Below are 27,823 nucleotides of genomic sequence, written 5' to 3'. Positions count from 1 at the left end.
TGAAAAGACCATCTTCCTTCCCCTTCTGTAGGCAGAATAATTGTCCTCAAAGATGTCCACATTCCATCCTAATTCTGGAATTTGTGATTATGCAACTTTACACAGAAAAAGGGATTATATGAAGGATCTTCAGATGCAGTTTGCTCTGGATTATCCAGCTGGGCCCAATGTAACCACGAGCGTCCTTAGGAAGGAAAGGTGGAGGAAGAAGTGAGGGGCAGAGGGAGGTCTGACCACAAGGAGGAGATCAGAGTGACACGGTATGAGGGAACTCAAGCAGCCATTGCCAGCTTTGGAGATGGAGAAGGGGCCTTGAGCCAAGGAACGCAAGCAGCCTCTAGAAGCAAAAGGCAAGGAAATGAATTCTCTCCTAGACCCTCCAGAAAGGAATGCAGCCCTGATGACACCTTGATTTTAGCGGATTTCTGAACTACAGAACTTTACGATGATAAATTTGGGTGGTTTTAAGCCACGAAGTTTACAAGAATTTGTTGCAGAAGCAAATAACTAATCCGTCCCACTGAATTACACTCGCACTTTTGTTATAAATCAGGTGGCCACGTGTGCATGGGACTCTATTCTGTGGCTTTTTGATAACTTGAGCCAATACCAAGTGGTTTTAATTACTGTAGCTTATATCTTGTCTTGAAATGTGCTGTCAGACCTGCAGCTTGTTCTTCAAGCTTGTTTTGGATGTTCTTTTTTTTTTTAATCAGATTTTAGAAATTAATTTTTAGAACACATATTAATAGCATTCATATATGCAATATAACTTAAGTAGTATTTGTTTGTTTTTTTTTTTTTTGGTTGCGCCGGGTCTTAGTTGCAGCAGGCGGGCTCCTTAGTTGTGGCATGCAAACGCTTAATTGTGGCATGCATGTGGGATCTAGTTCCTTGACCAGGGATCAAACCCACATCCCCTGCATTGGAAGGTGGATTCTTAACCACTGCACCACCAGGGAAGTCCCGCAATATAACTTTAGAAGTTTTATTATCACTTATTTGATAATGCTTCCCTGTAACTTAACATGCCAATTAAGCTTAATTAGTTTAATATCTCTCTTTGAGATGTTTAAGGGGCCCTCTGAAAGCTGGATGTTCTTGATGTCCTTTGATGAATGGAAGTTCTTCATTTTAGTACAGTCGCATCTTTCCTTTGATAGCTAACAGGTTTTTCCCCTGTCCTTTTAGCAAAATCTTCCCTGACCTAAGGTCAGAAGGGTATTCACTTATATCTCCTACCAAAAGATTTAAAGATTTTCTTTTACTATTTAAGACCTTGATCCATCAAGAGTTTCCAGGAAATTTTGCATGTAGTGTGAGGTACAAGCCCAACTTCATTTTTCTTACCCTACAGATAACGCAGCATTTTCCCAGGCCTCCTTACTGAATGGTCTCTCCTTTCCCCCAATCGGCCGTGGCCCTCTGTCATGTACCCAAGTTCCGTCTGTCCTTCTCTTTTTTTTTTGGCATATGGAAATTTATTACTATCCTGCTTTCATCATCAAAACTTATGATCTTGGTCTTTCCTTCTTGCCTTTGTATAAGGCCAAAAGAGAGGCATTGGCTACTTTGACAACCTTAAAGCGGACTCCAGGAATGTCACCAACAGCATGACCTTTGTGACCAAATCCAGCAACCAGAACTTCATCATTTTCCTCAATAAAATTCAAACAACCATCACTGGGTACAAAGGCTGTGATTTTTTTTGCCATTCTTGATTAACTGAACCCTGACACACTTCCTGATGGCAGAATTTGGCTGTTTGGCTTCAACCCCTGCTTTTTCAAGCACAGTTCCCTTGGCATGAGAAGCACCTCCAAAAGGGTTGGCCTTCAGGGCTGTGCCCAAATGGGCTTTCTTGTACTGTTTATCATGCCACTTCTGGTCTTGTCCGTGGCTATGGAGCTTCCTGGCAGTACGAAGACCGCGACACTTGCGGTCTTGACATCCTGTAGGTGCCACAGGCCTGAGCGAAAGCTGTCCTCTTTCATTGGTCAGCTGTTCCCTGTACCACTACGCCGCTCATGGTGGGTCCCCATCAGAGGCACAGCCACCCGGAAGCTAAGGAGGCCCCTGCATGAGACCCAGACAGGTCAGTGTATTCACATGGCTCTTTTCTTTTTTGGATAAGTGGGCAAAAGAGTGATATTTGGATTGCTATTGTTTAAGTCCACTGTCTCTTTCCTCCCTGCCTGCCCCTCTGGTTTGACTATGAAGTGCTTACATGTGGTTTGCATCCCAAGAGGCTGAATCCTGCTTGGGGCTCACTGAGCTTCTTGGATGTGTAAGTCAATGTTTTTGTCAACTTTGGAAAACTTTTGGCCATCATTTTGGCAAATATTTTTTTTCTGTCCCATTTCTACCTTTTTCTCCTCAGATTCCAACACACGTATGTTAAACCCTTTAATATTGTTTGCCAAGTGCCTGAGACTGTTTATTTTCTTCAACGTTTTCGTCTCTGATTGGATAATTTCTTCTTCAGATTGGATAATTACTGGGACTTCCCTGGTGGCACAGTGGTTAAGAATCCACCTGCCAATGCAGGGGACACAGGTTCATTCCCCGGTCCGGGAAGATCCCACATGCCGCGGGGCAACTAAGCCTGTGCGCCACAACTATTGAGCCAGTGTGCCATGACTACTGAAGCCCACGTGCCACGTGCCAAAAAAAGATTGGATAATTACTATTGGTCTGTCTTTTTTTAAAAATTTATTTATTCACTTGTTTATTTTTGGCTGCGTTGGGTCTTTGTTGCTGAGCGCAGGCTTTTCTCTAGTAGCGGCGAGCGGGGGCTACTCTTCATTGCGGTGCGCGGGCTTCTCATTGCGGTGGCTTCTCTTGTTGCAGAGCACAGGCTCTAGGCACGCGGGCTTCAGTAGTCGTGGCACATGGGCTCAGTAGTTGTGGCTCACGGGCTCTAGAGCGCAGGCTCAGTAGTTGTAGCACACGGGCCTAGTTGCTCCGCGGCATGTGGGATCTTCCCGGATCAGGGCTTGAACTCATGTCCCCTGCATTAGCAGGCAGATTCTTAACTACTGCGCCACCAGGGAAGTCCTATTGGTGTGTCTTTAAATTCACTGACTCTTTCTTCTGTCACCTTCAATCTTCTGTCAAGCCCATCCAGTGATTTTGTCATTTCATTTATGTACTTTTCATTTCTAGAACTTTCATTTGTTTTTTTTTAACAGCTTCCATTTTTTCTATTGAGATAGATTCCTTTTCACTCACTAGACCTTTTCACTCACTCACTAATTTTCTTTGAATTATTGAATATCTCAAAACAATGACTTTGAAGTCTCTATCTGTCAAATCTAATAACACTGGGCTCAGGGGTGGTTTCTATTGACTGCTTTTTTCCTTTGATTTTGGCCACATTCTCTCTTTTCTTTGCATGCCTAGAGACTTTTTATTGTATTTTGGTTGTTGTGGATGATATGTTACAGTCTCTAGATTCTGTTATCTTTCTCTGAAAATGAAAACATGTACTTTCCAAGGCCAGATCACCAGAGACTGAAGCTTCTGCCTTCCTCCCCTTTGGATTCCTGCTCTGGGGGAGGCCAGCCCCCATGTTAGGAGGACACTCGAGCAGTCCCTGGAGAGGTCCAAGTGGGAAAGAACTGAGGCCTCCTGCCAATGACCAGCACCACCTGAGTAAAGCATCTCAGCAGCCCATCCACAGCCCCAGTGAAACCGTTAATTTTTAAAAATTTTTTTGGCCTCACCGCGCGGCATGCGGGATCCTAGTTCCCCAACCAGGAATCGAACCCGCAGCCCCTGCAGTGGAAGCGTGGAGTCCTAACCACTGGACTGCCAGGGAAGTCCCCCGAGTCAAGCCTTTAGATGATGGAAGCCCTGGGTGACATCTTGTCTGCAACCTCATGGGAGACCTTGAGTCTTGAGCCAGAACCTTCCAGCTCCCCCACTCCCGAATTCCTGACAAAGCAATTGCATGCGATAATCAGTGTTCACTGGCGTTTTGAACCACTGGGTTTTGGGGTCATGTGATATGCAGCAGTAGGTAGTGAGACAGGGTGAGACTGGAGGATGTCTTGCTCCCGGGTGCAACTCCGGTTCCCAGGGCATGGATCCTGGTATCTCAGCTGCTCAGCCAGGGACGTTCACAGGGCTTGATGAGGCCCCCACTCGGGCCAGGCCAGGGCTCCCACAGCCGTTGTTTTCTGGTCCGTCCGGGGTCCTCACCTCAGCCAAGGGCAGTGGAACATCTTAGACCCCCCTCTACACACTGGCCTCTCCTCCAGTGTCCTCCCCACAGATTCCAGCCGCGTCACTGGCCCTCGGCTCAGTGGTACGGGCTGCCCCACTTGAACGCTGTCCCTCTGTGCCAGGAGGGGTAGAGAGCTGGGTGGGCGGGCAGGGGGCGGTCAAGGCGTGCCTCATAAAGTTCTCTTCCCTGGGGAGCGCAGTCCTGCTCTTCCCTTCCCCCACCACCTGAAAATGGTTGCCTCATCTCTTTTGTCCATGTTATGGTTGTTTACTGTGGGAGGTGCAGTCAGGTCGCAGCTTCTCTGTTATAACCCACAGCAGAAGTCTCAATCAGATTTGCTTTTTAAGAGAGTCTTCTACATTTGTGGGAAAACTGGTGAGCTCTGACTCAAGTCTGGGATTTAGTTAACGGTAATGACCAATTTTGGTGTTTTAGTTTTGACAAAGCTGTGGAAATGTAAGGTGTTGACACTAGGGGAAGCAGGTGGGGGGGACTCTATACTATATCTGCCTCTTTTCTGTAAATGTAAAATTGTTCCAATAAAATAAATAAAAAGGACCTGTCTGGCTGGGCGGCAGGGGAAGGAGAGTGGCTCCTAGTGGCCATTCCTGCTGTTCCTGGTCAGTCCCCAACTCAGGCTGGTGAAGCCCCTCATCTGTCCACAACAGAAGCGGTCCAAAGCGCTCCGCAAGCTGTTACCAGCGCTTATATCTCTCGCCGCAGGCCCAGGACTTAGGAAGAACTTTTATTTTCTCCTTTCTGCTGTTCTGGGTTTTAATTTCATGCAATTTTCACAATTAGAAAAAGAAGCGCTGCTTTAGCACAAAACAATGTTTCTTTAGCCAAAGCCTGAGCGAGTGGTGAGCGCTGGCGGAGGGCCCTGCCCTGGCTGGTCCTGGATCTGGGCAGTCCCGTGGAGAATGGGGGTGCAGGGGCCACAGGCGGGGTGTGGGGCAAGGTGGAGGTCACCCGTCTTCTCACCATCGCTCTCCGTTCTCAGGTGTCCTTTCCTTCCCTCCGAGAGACCCGGAACTGCAAAAACCGAGCAGCCCGCCTGGCCGCCGGGTGGAGTGCAGTCGGGGGCGGTCGGGGGCGGCGGGCGTGGCTTCGCGTTGTGTGGCCAATGCGGGAGCGGGACTGCGGGGGGCGGGGCCAGGGCGGAGGGAGGCCTGCGGCCGGCCCGCGGCCCCGCAGGTCCCTAACCCTGTAGCGCCAGCCGCTGCCGCGCCCGGCTCCCACTGTCTCCACCCTGCGGGTTCCGGAGGAGGGCAGCCTGGCAGGTGCGAGCTCGCGCCCTCCGGGGAGGCGGGCTCTGACCCGGCGCAGCCATTCCTGCCTAGCAGCCTCTCCCAAAGGGGACACTGCCCTATTAGTGTCACCATTTCACACACACACACACAGGCCTTACAACCTGCCCAAGGTCATGCAACTAGGAAGAGAAGGGCTGTGGGTTGAACTGTGTCCCCCCAAAAGGTGTGTTCATAAACTTCCGCCCTGTGAATGTGACCTTATTTGGAAACAGGGTCTTTGCAGATGTCATCAAGTTAAGACGGGGTCATCAGGTGGGCCCTAATCCAATCACTGGTGACCTTACAAGAAGAGAAAACAGAGACCAGTGGACACAGGGAGAAGGCCCTGTGAAGATAGAGCCTGGGAGTGGAGTGATGCTGACTCAAACCAAAGAACACCAAGGACTGTGGCATCACGAGCAGCTAGGGACAGGCAAGGAGAGATTCTTCCAGAGAGCCTTTGGAGGGAGCGTGACCGTGCATTCACCTTGGTTTCAGGCTTCTGGCGTCCAGAACTGTGAGAGAACAACTTTGTGTTGTTTTGTGGTACTTTGCCAGCAGTCCTCAGGTACCAGCACGGGGAACCAGGACCGGAGGCAGGGCAGTCCATCCCAGGCAGCACTGGCGCCTGGAGATAAACAGGGGCTGTGTGTACCCCCAGGGGACTCAGCCAGCCTGAGAGGGGACCAGGGAAGGCTTCTGGAGAAAGTAGCATCCCCGCTGAGACCTGACATGGGGATGAGAAGGGGAGAAGTTCAGTTTGGTAACTGTCCAGGGGTGGGTCCATGTGGCTGTCCAAGGGGACACATCCAGTGAGGAGTCAACTTCATTGGCCGGGAGCTCTGGGGAGAGGGCTGGGCTGGAGAGGCAGAGCTGGATGGCCTCCACATTCCTGAAAGCGGGATGCGAGTCTCACTGAGGAGTGGGCTTGGTGTGAGGGGCGCTGGGGAGCCATAGCAGAATATTAAGCAGGTGGGTGACATGGTCAATTTTGGTTTAGAAAAATTCCCCTGGCTGGATGTGGAGAATGAACTAAAGGGGGAGAAAGCAGGCGGGGAATCAGTGAGTCGAAAACTTCCTCTTTTTAAAAAAAAATTAATTAATTAATTAATTTATTTATTGTTGGCTGCATTGGGTCTTCGTCGCTGCACGTGGGCTTTCTCTAGTTGTGGCGAGTGGGGGCTACTCTTCGTTGTGGTGCGCGGGCTTCTCATTGTGGTGGCTTCTCTTGTTGCGGAGCACAGGCTCTAGGCACGCGGGCTTCAGTAGTCGTGGCTCATGGGCTCTAGAGGGCAGGCTCAGTAGTTGTGGCACACGGACTCTGGATTGCAGGCTCAGTAGTTGTGGCACACCAGCTTAGTTGCTCCGCGGCATGTGGGATCTTCCCGGACCAGGGCTCGAACCCGTGTCCCCTGCATTGGCAGGCGGATTCTTAACCACTGCTCCACCAGGGAGGCCCCTGAAAACTGCCTCTTATTTCCAAATAAGAAGCTGAACTAAGGCCCTGGTCGGGGGCGGTGGCGGGGGGCAGGCAGAGTGACAGGGGAGGAGAGGCTGGCTTAGAGGAGGGTTTAGAAAGCGGAATCCTGAGGAGGGGTGAGCCCTAGGCTGGCTTGGGTGGACTCTCCAGGGAGCAGCCTTTGGTGGGGGTGGGGGAGGTGGGGAAGATGGTCCTGAGGTTGCCCTCAGGACCCGACCATGGTCCTGGGCTGTGGTTTGTTCCTGGAGGTGACCACCGGGACTGATGACAGACACCTCAGGCCTCTCAGGGGCTCCTGTAGGTCAGCCCCAAGGCGGATGGAGAGAGGGGTGGGCAGAGAAGGCGGGGAGGCCTCCTGCTCAGGCCTCCCAGCCAGGACTTGGATGGGGGGCTTCTCAGCAGGGCTTCAGTCTCCAGGTCTCTCTCCCAGCCTGACAGGGAGCCCTGCTCAGTGGAGGGTTGGCCCATGTGACCCGAGGGGCCTTACAGCCTGCTGGCTCCTGTGGGCTGGCCCGGTGAACTGCAGTGGTCCTTGGGCTCGGCAGGAGCTGAGGCAGAGCTGGGCCTTTAGAAAGGCAAGTTTCCAGCCTGGGGAACAGAGCGGTCTGGGCTGGGAAGGGGCTGCCGAGAAGGTCTGGGGGTGGGAGGCCCCTGCCACTGCTAGGCCTGGCTCTGGGCCTGTCCTGGGCTGAGAAGGGGGGCCTCTCTCCTCCCCCCCTTGGAGAGAGGGGCCACCTGGGGCACGGGAGGAGGGGCAGCTTGAGACTGCTGGTTTCCACTTGGAAGCCCTCTTTATTTGGCCAGGGATGGAGAAAGGCTGGGGTCAGAGTGCATACATCCCCATGGAAACAGCAATGAGCCTGGCCCCTGGGGGACCCCGGCCCTGGCGGGGGATGCGGAGGCCAAGCCGGCGCTCGGGGGCTCCTTTGGCTAAGGGGCCTGGGTTTTGCCTTGGCAGCAGCTCTTACAGGGAGGTCTGGGCGAGGAGCTGCAGGACCTGTGTCCATGGGGAGCAGGGCGGCAGAGTGGGCTCCAGCCTGGGCCACACAGACATCATGGAGTGGGCAGTGCCTCCTAGAGCCGTATGCCCCGTGGGTGGTAACAGACGGCAGGCAGCCAGAGGTGGCGTGGCTGCAGACCTTGCGGCCAGGGGACTCCCAGCTCCGCTTGACCCCTTGATCTGCGGCTGCCGGGCTGGTCCTCAAGCTAGCAGGCAGGCCTGGGATACCCTGGTCCTAAATGCCTTGCCCAGTCCAGCCTCGGCCTGAGAGGCTGGGTGGGGGGCAGCAGGGGGGAGCTGAGATGGAGGGCAGCTGAACCCCAGCAGGCTGCCCTTGCCCCCTGAAACGCCTCTCCTCTGCGCTCGCTACTTTATACCGCGAGTAGACGCCCAGTCCCTTGGTCTTCTGCAGTCTCTCCTCTCTGAGTGCAGAGTTTCATTTAGAGAAGTGATGAGACCCTCAAAGAGACGGAAACAAGGTTCAGCCCCAGCTGCTGACGTCTTTGAGTGCCCCGCAGCCCTCTGGGCCCACCGGACTTGGGGCTTCCACTCCCATTGCCCTCCCCAACCTGCAAGGGGCGCAAACGTGCAGATGAGGACCTCCCCGCCCAGGAATCTACATGCCCGGGACTTCCTTCAGTCCTGCGAGGGCCTCTTTTTCCTATGCACTGAGGGAGACCCAATCATCGGAAATCCACTCTCCCCGAGAGGCCCCCCGTGTGTGCAGGACTGGGGCTGTCCAGCCGGCCGACTCGATGAAAAGGGCTTAGGACCCCACAAGACAGCAGGGCTGGGCCCAGGGAGGCCTGCACTGGGCGGGAAAAGATCAGCCTGCCCCAAATAACTTTCTTCAAGAAACTCCAAACATACACTTTCATGTTTTGAATAAATTTACATGTTGATTGCACTATTCTAAATGCAGATTTTTTTGTTTTTGAAGAGGAGCCCTAATTCCAAATCTGTGAAATCAAATGAGATATGGTGGTATTTGTCTTGCACTGCAGGGATTTAAAGGTACTGGGGAGGTAGGCAATTTTCAGGCTTGTGCCCCAGAGGGATCCCGGGCCCAGAGAGGGCACCTGTTCTCCTCCCCACAGCCAAGAGATATGGCAAAATGCAAATGTGAATGGGCCAGCACCCAGCTAGACACCTTCCAGGGGCTCCTGGTGGCCAGAGGTGAGTCCTGGCAGTGAACGATGGGGAAAGGGCGTCTCTTCTGGTTGCTCAGGCTCCCCAGAATGCTGCAAGGGTGCAGCACACAGTAGGACCTCACCGTATAGCTCTTGGATGGAAGGGTGAAAAATTCTGTAATCCCTTTCAGCTGGACATGGGGGAGGGCCTCCCTCTGGCTCTAGTGTCCTCTAGGCCACCCCCTGCTCTGGTGGGAAGCAGCTGAACCTTGCAGCTGCTGGCACTCTTGGGCCTGCCCTGTCCCTCTTCCCCACCCCAGTCTCACTAGAATGGCACAAGCCCCAGCAGTTTCAGGGCCTGGGAGTCCTGCCTCTGACCACGGTTTCCCCACTGCTCCCAGATCCAGGCCAGACCCGAGCCTGGGAGGTGGGGGGAACGGCTGAATCCTCGCCCTGCAGATATTCTGCAGAAGACGCCCCCCACTCCCCGCCCGCACCGCGCCGGCCAGTCTCTCTCCAGCCTGCAATCCCCGCTCCCTGTCGTTGTTTGTGACCATCTATGCCAAGTTTGTAATGTGCGTTCCAGGAGCACAGATACGGCGGGGACCTCTGCACCCTGCTCGGCAGTCCCTGGAGCTCCCTCCACAGTGCTCCCCTGCGAGTTCCAGCTGGGCCTCGCGTGCAGGGCCAGTTCAACCTGACCTCCGCCTTCCCGGATCCCAGCGGCTCGACCAGGCCCCGCGCAGAGCGCCTCCTGACCCGGGAGCCTTCTCTCCGCCCCGAGGCAGGGGCGTGGGTGACCACTTGGGTGAGGGCCCTGCGGCCAGCGCGGGCTGACCCTGCGCGTGGTGCTACGGACGCAGGGCCCGCGGGGTGGCCGGGAGGGAGCCGCCTCCCACGTCCCGGCTCCAGGGCCGCGCGGCCCGCGCTGGGGCCGCGATCGCGCGGGGCGACCTCGCCGGCGGCGATTGGGCGCGCGGCCGTGACGTCACCACGCGCGCGCGCTCCGGCCTCTGGCTCCAGGCTCCGGGCTTTCGGTTGAGCCGCCGCCTGGCGCGCGCCCGGCCGAGTAGCGGGAGCGGGGCGCGCGCCCGGCGCCGGTCTGAGGCGGCTCGCAGGGTCCCGCAACCCCGGCCCCGGCCCGTGCCCTCGATCACCGGCCGCGGTCCGCGCCCCCGACTCCCAGCCTCCGTCCCACGCCCGCGCCCCGGACCCGCCACCACCGCCCCGCCCCGCCCCGCGCGGATTTGAAAAGCCCGGCCGCAGCCCCGCGAGCGCGGCAGCCAATCAGCGGCGCGCACTTTCCCGCGGCTTCTGCGAGGCGGCGGCGGCCCGGCGGCGGCGGCGGCGGGCGGGAGGCGCGGGGGCGGGGTCGGCGCCGCGCGCGGAGAGCCTCGGCCTGGCCGCGCTGCGCCCGCCGCCGCCGCCGCCGCCGCCGCCGCCGCCCCCTCCCCTCCCTCGGCCCTCCCTCCCTCCCTCCCCCGCGGCCCCGGCCCCGGCCCCCTCCCCGGCCGCCGCCGCCGGAGCCGCCGCACCGGAGAGCCGCCGCCGCCGGAGGATGCGCCGCACAACAGGTCACTGGCGCCGCCGGCCCAACCGCCGCGGGCCTGAGGGGCGGAGGGCTGAGGGGCTGAGGGGCCGGGCGGGCGGGCGGGCTAACGGGGCCGGGCGGGCGGGCGGGCGCGGCCATGTTGGGCCCGGCGGCCGGCGGCTGCACCTGTGCCGGCCCGCGGGCCGGCGGCCTTTGTTCGCTGCGGCGCCCAGCGGGCCGGGCCGGCCTTTGTGAGGCGCTGGCCGGGGCCGGGGCCGGGCGGCGGTGGGAGGGGCGGCCGGGGCCGGGGAGGCGCTTTTTGTCTGAGGAGGGTCCGGGTGACACTCGGACGCCGGCCGTTGGTCAGCGCGGGCGCTCGGAGCCCTGGGCCTTGGCAGGTGGAGGCGCGGGGACCCCGCCCGGGGCTGCCGGCCCTCGGCCCCCGGCGCTCGGCCAGACGGCGGCCCCGAGGCCCCGGACGCGCAGCGGAGCGGCCCGGCCGCACGGCCGCCTCTGCCCCACACGCCAGAAGGGCGGTTTAAAATCTCGGCGTTTAAGAGATGCTGGTCTCGAGTCTGGGCAGAAGGCGCAGGACCCGGTGCAGCCTTAGTTTTTTCTCCCTCTCGCCGGTGCCGGGACGTGAGTGGTCACAGGTTTGACATGCGGGGGGAAACTTGGTCTCACTGGGACGTTAATCATTCTTAGGCAGGTAATTAGGGCTCCGGGGTGTGTGCGCGTGTGCGCGTGTAGCAGAACGGGGGACCCATTCGGTTAGGGTGACTTCAGAGCGAGGTTAGGGAAGTTCTTCAGGACTGACAGCCCGCGCTCAGACTTTCAAGGCCTTGACTTTTAAATGACTTAAACGCCAAGATGTGTGTTCCCTAATCACTAAACAGCTTAAAAACCTCACGTTGCTACCACGCGTCGATTATACCGACTCTTACTTTATGTATTTTAAAATGAGATTATCAAGATGGAAAATAAGTTAGCCATCTCATGTATGAAGCTGGGAATTTAACTCTTTTATTTTCCCAAATGTTTTAAATATCCTCGTTACATATTTAAATGTGACGAGAGCACCATTAAAAAAGCACAACTCTAATCAGTACCACGAAGGAAACAAGTCCTGGGAGCACAGCCCTTTGCTGGTGTGCTTGGTGTGTGCTCCTGTGCCTCGCCACCGACCGTAGTTCAAATCTAAACTGCCGACTGGAAGTGAAGAGGACTCATGCCTTAAGCACGATTACTTTGAGTCATTTCCTTTTCTTTTCTTCCATTTTCTCAGACGCCCAGCAGCCTTCATTTTTGGGCCGGTGGTTGGTAAAGTGAGGACTTTGTGCAGGGTTGTGAGTTTGCGTAAGCTTTTGTGAAGAACTGTGATCTGTGTAGTACAAAAATCCTCCCCTCCTGACGGCATGACTACAGATCAGGCTGGCCTGGGATTCCAGTGGTAAACATTCCAATTTAAGAATATTAGAAAAATAACTTTCTGAGTTTCAAAAAGTGATGCGCATGGGACTTCCCTGGCGGTCTAGTGGTTAAGACTCTGTGCTTCCAGTGCAGGGGGCACGGGTTCGATCCCTGGTCGGGGAACTAAGATCCTGCACGCGGTGTGGCACGGCCAAAAAAGTAAATAAATAAAAAATAAAAAGTGATGGGCAGTTTATTATTCTGTGTGCACTTTTATGATATATTCATATGTAACGTCTAAACTAACATAATTTGAAATTTGTGGAGACACAGAACAGAACAGTAAGGTAAACAGGCTACCATGTGTGGCTACTAGGCTTATGGTTTTTATTCAGCCGATTTAAACAGGGCCGTTAAAATAGTACCTGCTCAAATGTGAGGAGTCAAATGGAAGAATAAGTCAGAATTGTGAGAATTAGAAGTTAGGAATTAGAGACCCTGTGGCCTAGTTATGGAAGAGTGGGTCAAGCCTTCCATTTATTCGGATGACTTCTCCTCCTACAAGTAGTACAATTTTAAAAGGTTTACTCATATGGCAGAATGTAAACTAATTAGTTACTTTTTTACGGTTTGACGCTTCAGTGTAAAACATGTAAAAATAGATGGAATTATACTTACTAAGAAGTGCTGGTGAGAGGATAGAAAACACTAATAAAATGTGCTATATGAGATATAGGATTGCCACTGAGCACACACAAATGGATGTGCTAAGATGATGCTGAAGTTCCAAATTTATTTTGCCCTGCCCTTTTTAATCTACACAAATAACCTTTCTAAGTAAACACTTTAATTAATCAGTGGGAACTGAGAATATAAGGCTTTTTACATGCATATTCTAGTATCCGGTTTTTGGTTGGTTGGTTGGGTTTTTTGGTTGGACTGCTTGGCTGTGGAAGGTACGCAGATTTGGATGAGCGTCTTAGTCTTCTGCGCTTCACTCTTCTCTCTGCTGGACTGCGCTAAGTGTGTCCTTGCTCTCCAAATATGTGGTGCCCTCTCCTGACCCAGGCCTCTGCATGGACTGTTGTTGGGTGTGGACCACTGCTTGTCCTCCCTTTTGAGCACAGAGGACCCAGCCCTTCAATGGCCATATGTGACTTTTCTCCCCTGTTGGAGAGCTCTTGAGGTAGGACTCTTAGAGCCTTGGGCAGCCTGGCCTCTGCCGGTGCCTTCTCATGGCAGGCACTCAGTGAACGCTGAATAAATGGGCATATGACTTGGGATAAACAACCCATTTTAATGCCAGCATGTGGCCTGTTTGCCTCTCTTCTTTGTAAGTCATGTTGGAGCAGAAAGGGACCCTCTGGAAGAAGCTGAGTATGGAAAGTAAGGGGCTGGCCTAAGGTCACCCTACTTTAATTGGGGAGCTAAGACACTGTTTGCTAGGCAGGGCTGTTTCTTTTCCTTTTCTCATCATAGGTAACTCAGATGTTAAATAAAAATTAACTATGAAATATTGCAAACAAATAATAGAGTAGACCTGTATCCACCACCAGGATGAATCAAGCAGTGATGTTTCTACTGTACTTCTCTGTATCCCTGGGCAAAGTAAAAAGAATATAAAGTACACAAAAGCAAGAGATGACATGGAAATTCCCCCGGATTATGCTTATACTTTACAAACTGCCTTTATGTGATTTGTTAATTTCATTTTTTTTAGGAACTGTTATTTACATAAAACATATTTCTTTTGGGGAGAAAAAGACTTAAATTAGTTACCCCAGGGACTTGTCAGCATTTTGCATTTGTCTGTTGGTTGCAATATAGCTTTTGAAGGAACTGATTGATGAGATTTGGTTTGCTACTTAAAAAATTCAAGCTGTCTTGAAGTAGTTTTGTTCTTGAGTCTGTCTTCCAGAAAACAAACGGCCAAAGATGAGTTTTCAAAGCATCTTAATGTCTGTGATACCTAATAGTTTCAACAAGACATACAAGGATGGAAACTGCTAAGTAGTGGTTGAGCTGAGTGCTGGCCTGCAGCTCAGAAGCCCCAGTAGTGAGACTTCCCTAGTGGGTGTGTAGAGAAACAGTGTTTTATCTTACTGGAGGAGTTGGGAGCTCAATTTTTTTTTAAAGATTTATTTATTATTTATTTATTTTTGGCTGCCTCAGGTCTTAGTTGTGGCACATGGGATCCTCGCTAGGCATGCGGGATCTTTCGTTGTGGCACGCGGGTTTTCTCTTCTCTAGTTTTAGTGTTCAGGATCCAGAGCGTGCGGGCGTGTGGGTTCTGTAGTTTGTGGCTCGCGAGCTCTGTAGTTGAGGCGCGCGAGCTCAGTAGTTGTGGCGCGTGGGCTCAGTTGCCCTGCGGCATGTGGGGTCTTAGTTCCCTGACCAGGGATCGAACCCACGTCCCTGCATTGTAAGGTGGATTCTTTACCACTGGACCACAGGGAAGTCCTGGGAGCTCAATTTCTAAGTTGACTGGGTTGTCATAGAAAGAATTGATGATCCTGGATGAAGTGTGTCATGCTGTTAAGGGTATATTTATGTCAGCCGTTTTCACATCTTGGTGAGTTTTTCCCTTGGGCTGTGCTGCTGGTTACGTAGGCGGACAGATCAGAAAGCGTGTCTCTGACTCCAGTTGTGCGACCCTCGCTCAGCTCTCCACACCCTGCCTAGTCTGTCTAAAACGCACGTGTGATCATGTGAGGCCCCTCCTCCAGGAGCTCCAGTGCCCTTTGGGGTTCAAGACCAATCTCTCACTGGGTTTTCTGCCTCTCACTGCACGTCTTTTTTTTTTTCTGGCCATGCCGCGCAGCTTGCGGCATCTCAGTTTTCCGACCAGGGGTTGAACCTGGGTCCTCGGCAGTGAAAGCGCGGAGTCTTAACCACTGGACGACGGTGGGAATTCCCTCACTGCACTTCTTTTCTTTTTTTTTTTTAAGATTATGGTTTTTAAAAAAATTTTATTATATTTTTTATTTTTGGCTGTGTTGGGTCTTCGTTGTTGCGCACGGGCTTTCTCTAGTTGCAGTGAGCGGGGGCTGCTCTTCATTGCGGTGTGTGGGCTTCTCATTGCGGTGGCTTCTCTTGTTGCAGAGCACAGGCTCTAGGGTGCACAGGCTTCAGTAGTTGTGGCTCGCAGACTCTAGAGCACAGGCTCAGTAGTTGTGGTGCCCGGGCTTAGTTGCTCTGCAGCATGTGGGATCGAACCCGTGTCCCCCGCATTGGCAGGCAGATTCTTAACCACTGCACCACGAGGGAAGTCCCCTGCACTTCTTATTTTGATCTCACCTGACCTCTTCAGCCCATCTGTTGCTGCCATGCTTTTTCCTTGGGCCTTTGCATGGTCAGTTTTTGCCCCTGCTCTCCCCTGTGACCCCCATACACACACTTACACACACTTCAGTGCACGTGTGGGCACAGCTGGCTTTTCGTATTAATTCCTTCTCATTCAGCTCTCAGCTTGCACCTCACTCCTAGAAAGCGACCCCAGACTCCCTGCCAGTCTTGGGAGCCCTTGTAGCTATGTCTTGAACACTTTGTGCTTTGCTCCCCTTCACGCACTGCATTCTCACTCTGCTCCAGCCATTCTGGCCGCTGGCCTACCTCAAGTACCGCAGCCATGCTGCTGTACCTGCTATTCCTTCTACTTGGACACCTGCCTGGCTTCCTCTTTACCTGCCTTTAAGTCTTCGCTCAAACTTCCCCTTCTCAGGCACCATCCCTGACCACTGATTTAAGATACCCTTTTGCTGTCTGGCTCTGCCCGTCTGCCTTAGCTTCTTTTCCATAACTCTTATCCTCTGACATTCTGGGTGTTTTCCTTATTTGTCTGCCTGCCTGACTGCATCAAGATGTCTATAAGGGTGGATTTTTCTCCTTTTGGCTTTAATTACTGTGATACCCGCAGTGCCTAGGACAGTACCCGAATGACTGTCAGACATTCAGTGACTGCTTGCATGAACAGACTCTCAGCCCCTTGTGTGTTGGCTCACGTGTAAGAAGTGGTGTGGATAAAGGGGAGTGGCTTAGGCGCGCTTGCCCTAGTGTGAGGTTGGCAAGGTGGAGGGCCATGGGCAGGTGAGAGAGGTCAGAGAGGAGGCTCGTAGGCCAGTGCTAGAGAACGGTGGCCTTACCCAGGCACAGGAGTGGGGTAGGAAGAGTGGACAGATGCAAGAGAGAGGGCTGTAGCAGCACTGATGGGCTGGGGTACAGCACGGGGGCTCAGAATAAGAGGGGAGGGTTGGGGACTTCCTGTTGGCGCAGTGGTTAGGAATCTTCCTGCCAATGCAGGACACATGGGTTCGAGCCCTGGTCCAGGAAGATCCCACATGCCAAGGAGCAACTAAGCCTGTGCACCACAACTGCTGAGCCTGTGCTCTAGAGCTCGAGAGCCACAACTACTGAGCCCACGTGCCCCAACTACTTAAGCCTGCGCGCCTAGAGCCTGTGCTCTGCAACAGGAGAAGCCACCACAATGAGAAGCCCGTGCGCAGCAAGGAAGACCCAACACCTCCAAAAAATAAATAAATAAAATAAAATAAAAAAAGAGGGGAGGGTTGGCCCAGGTGATCCTAGTATTCACAGTTTGAAAGATTGGGTGGAGAGGGCACCATTTTTATCTCCCTGTGAACTAGTGAAACCGAAGGTGGGCCTCGTTTCTGATCTACCTTGGTTCCTTCCAAAAAGAAACTGATGTCACCTACCAGCTGAAAATGTGTCTCTGGTGCCTTCCTGTTCACCCAGAAGAGGAAGCCTTAGGTCTTGAGCGTGGCGTGTGGCCCCTTTGTGTTTTCTAGCATCTGTGCTGCCTGACCCCTTGTAGCTGCTCTGAGATCTCATCGCCATGCTGCTGCCCCCCTGGGATGAGCTGCGTTCCACCTCACGGTCCTTGCATGGCTGTGGCTCCTTCCTAAGGCGTCCCAGTTGGCTTTGCTGAGCTGCTCTTACAGCTCCACCATCATTTGTCTCCTCCAGTGTAGCCGACGCTGCGCCCATGGCACTAGGTGTGTTTGGTTTTCTGTTCCCAGGTTGGTTGTTTCTCTGAGCACCGGGCCCTGTCATGGCAGCATGTTGCACATAAGACTGTCTGTGCTGTCTCTATACAAATAGGAGGGTGGGCCAGTGTATTTTGTTAGTTAGTATGGCAGTGTACTTCTGGCGACATTTCTTCATTCACTGAGAATTAAGAAATTAGCTGTGTTCCAGTGATGAGCCAAAACACCCATGTCCTTGGTCTCATGGACTTGACAGACCTGTGAGAGGGATGAAACAGGAGAGACGGTGGACAAAAGATTACATCTTTGAAAAACCTGTAACACGGGACATGGGTTCGATCCCTGGTCCGGGAAGATCCCACATGCTGCAGAGCAGCTAAGCCCGTGCTCCACCAAAATGAGAAGCCTGCTCACCAAAACGAAGACTAGCCCCGCTCGCCGCAAGTGGAAAAAGCCCGCGCGCAGCAACGAAGACCCAACACAGCCAAAAATAAATAAATAAATAAATTTATTAAAAAAAAATAAAAAGAAAAACCTGTGAAATACTCTTGCTAAATAACTGAACCTGAAACTGATCAGGCCTTTACCTCCCACAAGCAATTAACAGGAAATACAGGGTGGGGAAAGGAACACATTAAACTACACCGTGGGATTGCCACTGGCGGAACTCAGAACGTGGGAACCTGCAGGACCAGTGACCAGGTCTCTTCCACAAGGAAAAAGAAGGGGGATGTGGATAAGAGGCTGATTGCACTACGGAGGGCTTATGTGCATCCAAGATGGGCCAGTTAGTTAGAGATGGGACTAAACACTGTTTATGATATTTGGGACAATTAGAAATTGGAACACTGACTCAATTTGTCATTAAGGAATTCTTATTTTTTTTTAGCTGCCATAGTGGTTTGATTTTGTTTAAGAAAAGAATTTGTACCTTGTAGACATACATACAGAATTTATCAAAGAAATGATCCACCATCTGCGATTTGCTTCACAGTTCTGTGGAAAGGGAGCTGTGAGGGTGTGGCTGGATCAGGGCTGGTGTGGGGTGATGGTGGTGCGGTACATGGGCCCTGCTTGTTCTCTCTACCTTTATGTGTATTCAGAATTCTCCATAACGAAGGAAGAAAAGTCACGAAGGAGAGGTTGGGTACATTTAGTACATCTATAAGGAGATTATGCCTAACTGTGGGTTGGGTGTCAGGAAGGACTTCCTGACAGGACTGAGGCTGGAGCAGAGAGCAGGAGAGGCCTTGGTAGAGGGTGGGCTTGGTAAGGGTGGTGTGACTGTTCTAGATGAGGGAGCAGGCAGTGCAGAGAGGCTGTGACGGGAGTGGACAGAAGGCTGACGAGGCTGGAGCAGAGGGTGAGGGAGCGACGTGTAGACCCAGGCTGCCGGGGTGGGGCGGGGCGGGCTCCCTGAGGCTGCAGTGAGGCTTTTCATCCAGAGAGCAGTGTGAGGCCCTGGAGGGTTTTAAGCGGGTGTGTGTGTGTGTGTGTGTGTGTGTGTGTGTGTGTGTGTGAGAGTGAGAGAGAGAGAGAGAGAGACTGACACGAATCTATTTGCTTTGGAAAGTGCGTTTCTCGGAGTCCTCTGTAAGTTGGTGGTGAAGAGGGTGCAGGAGACCGGCCTGTGCTCATTGTGTGTTCGGGTTAGAATCTTTCCAGCTGCCCCTGCTTTGGGTGCCTTGTAGGACTGAACAGCTCTGCCCCCTTGAAATTTGGTGTGGCCATGTGATTTGCTTTGGACAATGAAAAGTGACGCGTCATCTCTGACTGGGCGCTCTAGGAGTCGTGTGCTTTCATGATGTTCCCTTTTTCCTTCTCATTGTGGAAGCACATAGATACGCACTATGAGCAAGAGGGAAACCTCTGGGTTGAGCCAGATTACGGCCCCATAACCTAGTCCGGTGGTTCTCAGTGGTCCCAGACTGACAGCGTCTGTCACCTGGGAACTTCTTAGAAACGCGTATTCGGGCCACCCTAGACCTACTGAGTCCTAAGCTCTGGGGTGGGGCCGGTGGCCTGCGATGCCGGGCGTGGAGCACTGCTGCCTCGGGTCTGCTGGTTGGTCAGCCAGCTGGGGGCCTGTGGTGCTGGTGAAAGGTGGAGGTGGCCCGCCAGCGATGGGCTTCTGGCTGTGACGAGGAGGAGCCAGCCTCGCCAGCCGGCGGGGAAGTGCTCTGCAGGAAAAGGACTGAGGCCTGTGGGTTGGGGTGGGAGGGACTGCGTAGGGAGGGTGTCGGTGACGGCCCTGAGTTTTGTCTGACGAAAGCAGACAGGTAGAAGCGCTACTCACTGTCTAGACAATATTTTTGTAAGCGTTACATTTACTTGGGTTTCAAGGTTCGGGAGCAAGGAAAAGCCTATTGAGGAATTTAAAAAATTTTCATTGAGTCCTTGATGCACATATCAGTTTCTCACGTTGATCGCCCCACTTGTCACTGTGCCCTTTCTGCTCTCCTGACCCCCTGTCTTGCTGTCCCCCACCTGCCCCCCACTCGAGTGGAAGCTCTTGCTCCTGGCGGTGGCCCCAGGACTGCGCGACGCCTGCCCGCGCTCCGCCACCTGGACTGGCCCCGTGTTGGCACCGCGGCCGCCCCTGTGCCGTGTCGGGGAGCAGGCAGCTTGCTCCAGGCCTGCGGGTGGCGCGGAGGGGTGTGCGGTCCGTCCTTGTGACCGGGGCACTGGGCCCTGCCCCAGGCCCCTGGCTTCTCAGCTGCTGGATTCCTTCTGGGGCAGGGGGAGGCGGGAGCTGGCCTGAGCGCGGGGAGGAGCTGGCGGGCTTCAGGCTGCTTCCTCTTCCTCAGGTGTGGAGGGAAGGCTTGTTTTGGGGGAGCGGCACCGCCCAGAAGGAGAGCTGCAGGGGAGGCATGGAGGACGGTGCGTGTTCGGGTTTTCTCCCTTTTGTGCTGCATCTGAAATTGTGTACCTTATTGAGCATCACGTTAACAGCTTGTTGGATTCTTTTTTGTTGAGTTCTGAAATCTGTATAAAAAAGTATTTATTTCTTAAAATTCAACTTCTTATAACTTCTTTGAAAAAAATATTGGTGGTTCTTGTTTGTCCAATGTGGAGGCTAAGCTTGTGTGCATTTCTCAGATACCAGTGTGCTCTTGGCTGCTTTAGGGATTTCTGTGAATTAGCAGTTATATCAGCAAAGGGTCAGAACACATCATAGGTAATTACCCTCTCTACTTCCTTTGGATAGGGGCCCTGTTCATTTTTGTAGGTTGATAGACCTCTGAGATAGAGGAGATCTGTGTCTTGATGGCCCACTAGGAATGAAACGTGTTTTCATAGGACCTTGCCCTGGCTTTACAGCTCTTCCTCTCGAGGACTCCAAGGTAACTCCTTGGGGCCGGGCACAGCACCCTGGGTGTTTGGGTGGAGCCTGGTCCCTGTTCTTGGGTTTGCCCTCTTTGTGGGCTGTCCTTGTCTCCTAGAAGCCATTGCTGCTTCCCTGGGTCTGTACCAACTGCTTCTCTTGTTCTCTGCTATTGGCTGGAGGTCTCAGAGCTGGTTCTTCAGCTGGTGCCCAGATCCTGGCACCTTCTCACCTCTCTCCTCCCTTTGTGAGTTCCCAGCACAGGAATGATGTAGTAGAAACTGAGTTGTGAATTCCAGCCTAGAGTTTATAGAAATCTTATTTTCAAGGATGTGCAGTTTCTTGATACATCATCAAGGCAAAATAGAAAGCTTAATTATTATTAATTTTATAATCAGAAAGTACATTTTATGGAAAATCTGTAATAACTACAGTCTTACCAACCAAATGTTTAGGTGTATTTCCAGTTTACCTTTTCATTCATCAGACTGATCCAGGTGCCCTAAAGACAGTTTCCTCTGTGAGGGTCATAACAAAAGGTAACAGTTTAGGTAACTATTCCAAGGAGACAACTGCTCTATTCTTTCAGCTGTTTCTTGTGGTATCTATCTGTACTTAAAAAAAATAACTTTCTAATTTTGCTGAGTTGAGAACTTTGAGGTTTATATGTTATGTGTTAAGTTCTATCTACAGGAGATAAGGATTTAGCTTTCTTTCCCCCTGGCCTCCCACTTCCCCTTCCCCAGTTCTTCCCAATATTGTGGTGTCTGGGTTATCTATTCCTCCCTGATAAGCTATTCCAGAACTTAGTGGCTGAAAGCACAACATTTATTTGTTTACAGTTTTGCAGTTTGGACATCGTATGCCAGGGTTAGCTTGTTTCTGCTCTTGTGGTGTCAGTTTGTTTCATTCCTGTGGCTGTGTGTTGGAATTGGCTGTTGGCCACGGTCCACCATTCTCCCCAACATAGGCCTCTCATGAGGCTGCTTGGGCCCCCTCATAGCATGGTGGCTGCTTCCTGAAGGAGGAAGTGAAGCTGCCAGTCGTTTTATTTTTTTCTTATTTTTATTTTTTTACTTTTAGGCCGCACCACGCAGCTTGTGGGATCTCAGCTCCCCGACCAGGGATTGAACCTGGGCCATGGCAGTGAAAGCCCGGAATCCTAACCACTAGGCCATCAGGGAACTCCCTGTCTGCCAGTCCTTTTAAAGGCGAGGCTGGCTCTGGTCTGGCATCACTTTCGCCATATTCAGTTGGTGGGAGCAGTCACAGGCCCAGGCCAGAATCAAGAATGTGGAGAAATAGATTTTATCTCTTGGTGGGGGAATTACAAAGAATTTTTGGCCACTTTTATTTTATTTTTTTATTTTTTAGAATTTCCAGTTGCTTTTCTTCTTGCAACATCTTTTTTTTTTTTAATATTTATTTATTTTGCTGCGTCCGGTCTTCGTTGCGGCATGCGAGATCTTTTTGTTGCGGCATGTGGGCTCAGTAGTTGTGGCTTTCAGGCTCTAGAGCACAGGCTCAATAGTTGTGGTGCATGGGCTTAGTTGCCCTGCGACATGTGGGATCTTAGTTCCCCAACCAGGGATCGAACCCACGTCCCCTGCATTGGAAGGTGGGTTGTTAACCACTAGACACCAGGGAAGTCCCTGCTTTTAAATTCTTATCTCTCATGGTAAGTTTTCCTCACACATCTGATGGCCTTCGACTGCAGGCCCACTGTTGAGACGGAGGTCTGGGAGCTGACGGCAGGTCCTGGGTGGAGGCTTCACCGAGGGCCGATTGGTCAGGACCCACCGTCAGTATCAGCAGGTGTTTTCCCTGCATCTTGGCAAGTGTCCTCTTGCTGGCTGTGTCTTGTAGTTCACTGCCTTGAGCACCCCCTCCGGTGTGCCCTGGCCTTAGACTACACTCCAGTTCTTCTCCCGCTGGGGTGGGGCTGGTTGCCAGGCCGTGGGGGGGGGGTGGGTTGGGGACTGCGCATTATGTGGACTTTGATCCAGTTCTTTTGACTTAGGGTTCCCAGTGTTTGCAGCACATGCCCCTGCTATGTGCAGTGACTTATCGTTATGCGTTAGGCATGTGTTAGAGTTAAAATAGGAAAATACCTTACAGACATGTGAATGATACAACTTAATATGTTTAATACCTTTCCTATTCAACAGAAGATTTGATAGGTTACAAACTGAGATAAGATTAACATAAAATTCATCAGTTAAACTATTTTAAAGTATATAATTCATTGGTTTTGTAGTGCATTCTCAGTGTTAATGCAACCATCACCACTATCCAATTCCCGAATATTTTCGTCATTTCAATAAGAAGCCTGGTACCTATTGGGCAGTCACTCCCCGTTTCCCCTTGTCCCCCAGCCCCTGGCAACCACCATTCTACTTTGTCTCTGGATTTGCCTATTCTAGACATTTTATATGAATAGAATCATGTAGTATGTGGCCTTTTGTGACTGGCTTTTTTCTCTCAGCACAGTGTTCTCAAGGTTCATCCGTGTCATATCATGTCTCCATACTTCATTCATTTTTAAAATTTTTTTTTATTTTTTGCTACATTGGGTCTTCGTTGGTATGCACAGGCTTTCTGTAGTTGCAGCAAGCGGGGGCTACTCTTTGTTGTGGTGCGTGGGCTTCTCATTGCAGTGTCTTCTCTTGTTGCGGAGCACGGGCTCTAGGCACGCGGGCTCAGTAGTTGTGGCACACGGGCTCTAGAGCACAGGCTCAGTAGTTGTGGTGCACGGGCTTAGTTGCTCCGAGGCATGTGGGATCTTCCCGGACCAGGGCTCGAACCCGTGTCCCCTGCATTGGCAGGCAGATTCTTAACCACTGCGCCACCAGGGGAGCCCACTTCATTCATTTTTATGACTGAATATCCCATTGTATGGATAGATCACACTTCTTTTTTTTCTTTTTTTTCCCTGCCGCGTGGCATGCGGCATCTTAGTTCCCCGACCAGGGATTGAACCTGGGCCCCCTGGCGGTAGAAGTGCGGAGTCCTAACCACTGGACCACCAGGGAAGTCCAGATCACTTCTTCTTCTTTTATCTGTTTATCAGTTGTTGGACATTGGGCTGTTTTTTGCTTTTTTGAATAATTTTGTGAAAATTCTTGTACAAGTTTTCGTGTGAACATGTTTTCAATTCTGTCTTGGGTAGATCCTAGGAGTGGAATTGCTGGGTCACATGGCAGCTAAGGAACTTCTTGATTGTTTCCCGCTGCAGCTGCACCACTCTCCATACCCACGGCAGTGTGTGAGGGGTCCAAAGATCTGCCATATTACACTGCGAAGATAGAACAGACAGGCATGGAGCCAGGGAAGGTACCAACTCATGCATCGCCATAAGGTTAAGGTTGGGGCCGCGGGGAGAGAGCCACACAGGTCGTGGGCCTGAGGCTGACCTTGAGCTTGTCTGTGGTTCCAGGCTTCTTTGCAGTGAAAACAAAACAAAACAAGGAACAGGTTAGTTATAAAGTCTTTACTGTCATAGGTGCATTTCTGCAGAAGAAGCAAGACTTCTGCTGTGAGTCAATTCTAAATTCCATAAAATAAAGCTTCTCAGTAGAGAGTTCTTACGGAGTAATGGAGCCGTCGCTGCCCTCAGCCCCTGTTCTGTAGCAGACTCTGTACTGATCTCATTGTTCTTCACAGAGAGCTCTTTGCTGTAAGACTGGAGGTCCTGTCATCATTCAGTGAAGGTGGGACCAAGATCTGTTCCAGGTAGATTAGTGTGAAATGTTGGAAACAAAGGGAATGTTAGGGAATGTATGTGTGTGTTTGTGTGTGTGTGTGTGTGTGTGTGTGTGTGTGTGTGTGTGTGTGTGTGTGTTTTAACCATACTTGCAAACTTGACTTTTCCATCTAAGTCTCTCTTCTGCCTCCGGAAGAAGGACTGGAGCTTGGTCCCTGTCCTGGCTGGGCTCTGGGGGACATCCTGAAGCCCTTCCTGCTGTCCCAGCATTGAGACTTCTCCCTGGTGACTCTGCTCAGATTCACAGAATGGACTCGGTGGGCTGCAGCTGGATTTCTGAGCAGCTGAGAGAGTGGGGCCTCGTGTGCCCGAGGTCGGAGCCCCGGGGAAAGGAGTTTGGGGGTTGCTCCAGTGACTCTTCCTGCCACTTTTCCATCCTCCACCCCATCTTTCTCCTTCCTCTTTCCCTAATGTTATATCTGTATTTTAAAATCTCTGTCTCTCCCCTCTGGGATATTAGCTCTACAAGAATAAGGTACATGCTTTGTTTACTGCTCTGTCTCTAAATGTTGGGACAGGGCCTGTGCTCATTGACTAGTTTTCAGTGTTGAGTGTTGAGTCACCTTTCCCTTCTTTTGAGAGTGGTGCCTTTCCCTTTATTGGAGACCCCTCCTCTGTTCCATGTGGCCCTGCAGGGGCTGCCTAGCCTCCCCAGCCACTTACTGTGTCAGCTCATGTTGTAGGAGGCCTGTGAAATGTAAGGGATTAATTATATAGTTCTTAAAGCTTATTACAGGAAGCAGCAAGATGATGCTCGGCTCTCCCCACCCTGTCCCTGCTCCCCTTGGAAAACCACTGATAACTCTGAGCTGTTACTTTCTGTTTTAACTTCCACATTTTCATTTTTCACTTTAAGTGTGTCAGTGTTTTCTTTCCTTTTCAACAATGATTGTATGTTACATTTTGTTATATTTATTTATTTTTTAAAAATCAATTAATTAATATATTCATTTTTGGCTGCTTTGGGTCTTTGTTGCTGCGCACAGTCTTTCTCTAGTTGTGGCGAGCGGGGGCTACTCTTCGTTGCGGTGTGCGGTGGGCTTCCCATTGCGGTGGCTTCTCTTGTTGCGGAGCACGGGCTCTAGGCGCATGGGCTTCAGTAGTTGTGGCACACGGGCTCCGTAGTTGTGGCTCGCGGGCTCTAGAGCGCAGGCTCAGTAGTTGTGGCACACGGGCTTAGTTGCTCTGCGGCATGTGGGATCTTCCGGACCAGGGCTCGAACCTGCGTCCCCTGCACTGGCAGGCGGACTCTTAACCTCTGCGCCACCAGGGAAGCCCCACCTTTAGTTTTTAGAAAAAATTTATTTATTTATTTATTTATCTTTGGCTGCATTGGGTCTTTTTTTTAAAATTTATTTATCTATTTTTGGCTGTGTTGGGTCTTCGTTGCTGCGCGTGGGTTTTCTCTGGTTGCGTCAAGCGGGGGCTACTCTTTGTTGCTGTGCGCGGGCTTCTCATTGCGGTGGCTTCTCGTTGCAGAGCACGGGCTCTAGGCGCATGGGCTTCAGTAGTTGTGGCACGCGGGCTCAGTAGTTGCGGCTCGCGGGCTCTAGAGCGCAGGCTCAGTAGTTGTGGCGCACGGGCTTAGTTGCTCCATGGCATGTGGGATCTTCCTGGACCAGAGCTCGAACCCGTGTTCCCTGCATTGGCAGGTGGATTCTTAACCCCTGAGCCACCAGGGAAGCCCCCACCTTTTGTTATTTTAGACATTTTAAAAGGGAAAGGCTTTGTGGACAAGAGGAGCCCTGAGCCGCGGGCCTTACTCCTGCAGCAGCGTGCCTCTCGCTGAGGGACTCTTCCCAGTCGGCTTCCCCACGGTTGGCGTTTGGCGTCTCTAACTCATTCCTCTGTTGTCTTTGTCCTTGCGGGTTTACCCTTCCTTTGAAATTCCTTACTGTCATTTTAATTGGGGTTTCTGCACGGAGTGTAGGTAAATGTGAGAGAGGAGGCCTCACATTCTTTTTAAATATAAAAATTGTTTTAGAATTACCACTCTCCCCTTATTTTTTGCATCATGTTCTCCTTCTGGGTTTATATTTTTGCTCTAGTACCTCTTTTAGCACTTCATTTGTGAAAGGGATATGTATATTAAACTCCCTTAGTTTTTGCATGTCTGAAAATACATTTTGCCTCATGTTCAGTGATAATTTAGATGAGAAATTATTTTTTCCCTTAACGCTTTAGAGAGGCTCCGTCATCTACTCCTATCTGTTGAGGCTGCACAAAGGTCTGTGTTTCTGTTTCCTTTCTCATGCTGAAGTCTGTGAATTAACTTATTTTTTATGGGTACTTAGGTTTTAAGATTTTCTTTTTATCCTTCATGTTATGTGGTTTCAGAAATGATGTGTCTAGGTATTGATTTGCTTTTATTTATCTTGCTCAGAACCCTGGGTACCCTTTTAAATCTGAATACTTGAGTTTCCTTTCATCTCTGGAAAATGTCCATTATTACCCCTTTGAAAATTGCCTTTTCCCCATCCTCCCTAGTTTCTCCTGGAACTCCATTGGAATGTAAACTCCCTGAGGGCAGGGTATTCTTTGTGTGTGTGTATGTGTGATAACATATACATAACGAAAAATCACCATCGTGACCATTTTTAAGTGTATAGTTCAGTGGCATTAAGTACGTTCACATTATTGTGCAGCCGTCACCACCATCCACTCCAGAATTTTTTCATCTTGTGAAACTGAAACTCCCCATTAAACACTAACTCTTCATCCTCTCCTCCCCATTCCCTTGCAGCTACCTTTCTACTTTCTGTCTCTATGAATTTGATTACTCTTGGGATCTCATATAAGTGGAATCAGGGAGTTCCCTGGCGGTCCAGTGGTTAGGACTCCACACTTTCACTACCGAGGGCGTGGGTTCAACCCCGGGTCAGGGAACCAGGGTCCCGCATGCCATGTGGCAAGGCCAAAAAGAAAAAAAGTGGAATGATACACATTTGTTCTTTTGTGACCAGATTCTTTTACTTAGCATAATGTATTCAGAGTTCATCCATGTTGTAGTATGTTTCAATACTTCGTTCCTTTTTAAGGCTGAAAAATATTCCGTTATCTGGAGGTACCACAGTTTATCAGTTCATTCATCTGCTCAAGGACAGCTTGGTTGCTTCCAAGTTTTGGCAATTATGAATGAAACTGCTATAAACCTCTGTGTGCAGGTTTTTGTGTGGACATAAGTTTTCAGCTTCCTTGGGTAAGTACCAAGGAGTGGGATTGCTGAATCGTATGGTGAGAGTTTGTTTAGTTTTGTGAGAAGCCACCAACCTGTCTTCCAGCGTGGCTGCAGCATTCTGCGTTCCCAGCGGCAGCGATGCGAGTTCCCGCTGCTCCGCATCCTCGCCAGCACGTGGCGCTGTCAGCGTTGTGGATTCTGGCTGTTCTGACAGGTGTGGAGTGACTACCTTAATTACCGTACCTTCACAGTAGGCCTTGAAGGAGGGCTCTGGGTTGTAGAACCACCCCCTGAGCAGTTTCCCAGTTGCCTTTGCAGGGCTCTACCGGCGTCACTCATTCTAGACCCATTTTTACGTATGTTTCTTGGCTCAGGATTTGGGGCACCACAGCCTCCGAGGCAGAGTTCTAGAGGGTGATTCTGTCTCCCCAGTGGTCTCTGGTGAGTGTTTGCTGAGGGCCCAGCCCTGGGCTGGCTGGAGGTGCG

General features: G+C 51.4%; 1 protein-coding gene and 1 pseudogene across 2 annotated transcripts in view; one reads left to right on the top strand and one right to left on the bottom strand.

Annotated features, from left to right (window-relative positions):
• Positions 1 to 1,458: 1,458 nt before the first annotated feature.
• Positions 1,459 to 5,558, bottom strand: LOC118895366 (annotated as a pseudogene).
• Positions 5,559 to 10,640: 5,082 nt separating this feature from the next.
• Positions 10,641 to 27,823, top strand: part of NSD2 (nuclear receptor binding SET domain protein 2) — a 77,360-nt gene continuing 60,177 nt past the window's right edge. For both annotated transcript variants that reach the window (XR_005020104.1, XM_036854037.1), the window contains exon 1: positions 10,641 to 10,701. The gene's annotated coding sequence lies outside the window, so the exon portion shown is untranslated. The remainder of the gene's footprint in view (positions 10,702 to 27,823) is intronic.

This window comes from Balaenoptera musculus, chromosome 5 (assembly GCF_009873245.2).
Source record: "Balaenoptera musculus isolate JJ_BM4_2016_0621 chromosome 5, mBalMus1.pri.v3, whole genome shotgun sequence".
Taxonomy (NCBI): Eukaryota; Metazoa; Chordata; class Mammalia; order Artiodactyla; family Balaenopteridae; genus Balaenoptera; species Balaenoptera musculus.
The sequence above is the reverse complement of the archived record's forward strand: the minus strand, read 5'-3'. Positions and strand labels throughout refer to the sequence as shown.